The 1473-nt window shown below is 35.9% G+C and overlaps 1 non-coding gene across 1 annotated transcript; it reads right to left on the bottom strand.

Moving 5' to 3' along the window:
- Window positions 1-991: 991 nt before the first annotated feature.
- On the bottom strand, window positions 992-1098 carry LOC111753650 (U6 spliceosomal RNA). Its single transcript, XR_002788438.1, has one exon. It is a non-coding gene; the product is annotated as a U6 spliceosomal RNA (small nuclear RNA).
- Between the last annotated feature and the right edge of the window lie 375 nt (window positions 1099-1473).

The following is a 1473-nucleotide window of genomic DNA, read 5'->3' on the forward strand; positions in this document are numbered from 1 at the left end:
AATACCATCAAAATAGCCATACTTCCAAAACTGATATGTAGATTTAATGCAGTCTCAATCAAAATATCAATAGCTTTCCTTGCAGAACTGGAGAAAATAATCCTAAAATTCATATAGGACCAGAAGAGACCCACAGTAGCAAAGTTGGAGGCCTCCATACCCCAGATTTGAAGTTACTTTACAAAACAATCATGAGAAAAGCCAGCTATGCTGTTTTTTATTTGTGTCTCTCTAGACCTGATGATTATTTTATTTAGCTTCATATGTGTTTAATTATGTTTCCCGAGAATTTGCCAAATGCTTTATTGATCTGTCTTGTTATCTCTCCTGATACTATTTCAAATAAGTTAGGTATGTGGTTTTTGGTCTAATTCCCTTCGAGTCCTCACGGTGAGCTTTGACTGACAGGGGGCTTCTGGAGGCATTTTATTGGCTTATCTTCTTGTGTGTCTAATTTTTGTGTTGAGGTTTGCAGGGAGATTATAATGGCAAGCTTTTTAAAACTGGTTTGGAGACCTCTTCAATTAATGTCTGCTTCTCAGTGGTGTCCTCTGGGTGTGACTAACTGTGGACCTTTGCCACTGTCCTGGGACTCAGCCACCTCACTTACTTAGAATGGGAGGCGGCCGCATATTTGTCCCTACCCACTTCTCCAGGGATGGATCGCAGTATTGATGACAGGGCAATCTGGGTATTGGCTTCCCCAGAAAGCCAATTAATGACGACTGCTATGTGACTCGGCTATACTAATAAAGTCAGCCTCAATGACAAACTGAATATTGATAAATGCCTAATGACAAATAATTATGCCACCTTTCACCACAGAAAAGAGATTTATAATCACAGTGTGAACACTAAGACAAAACAGAATGCTTAACCAGAAATGTCCATAAAGTTAGGTAATTTTCATTCACTGTGTACAGATTGCTAATAGTTTTCATTTGTGTATCATTTAAACTTCATTTGAGTAAATTCACTAAATATTTGTTTTTTAAAGATGAAATGCTTCACAAATTTGAATGTCATCCTTTTGCAGGGGCCACGCTAATTTTCTCTGTATTGTTCCAATTTTAGTATATGTGCTGCCAAAACAAGCACAAATTCACTAAATATTTCTTAAAAAAAAAAAAAAAAAAGGAAGACAAACCAAATATTGACCTATGGTTAAATGAACAACTTTATCTACACTAATACTGGAACAGTATTCAATGGCAATAGTGTAAAGTTCTTTACCTAGTTAGATATTTACAAAGCTCAGTAGTTATCTAATAAAGACAGAGGGGTTAGGGAACCACAGAATGCAAAAGCAAAATTTGAGAAATTAACCAATGAGATATGAGTAGGCGAGGAGAAAAGTGGGATGCGGTCCTATTGTGGAGTAAAAGGAGATAATAGAGAACAGTCACAGAAAAGGAAAAAATATTAAAAAGAAAGAAAAGATAAACAAAATATAGGAAATAGAAGAAAGATCAG

This window comes from Cavia porcellus, unplaced genomic scaffold (assembly GCF_034190915.1).
Source record: "Cavia porcellus strain 051 isolate PalLab524CR breed Dunkin Hartley unplaced genomic scaffold, mCavPor4.1 scaffold_14, whole genome shotgun sequence".
Lineage (NCBI taxonomy): Eukaryota > Metazoa > Chordata > Mammalia > Rodentia > Caviidae > Cavia > Cavia porcellus.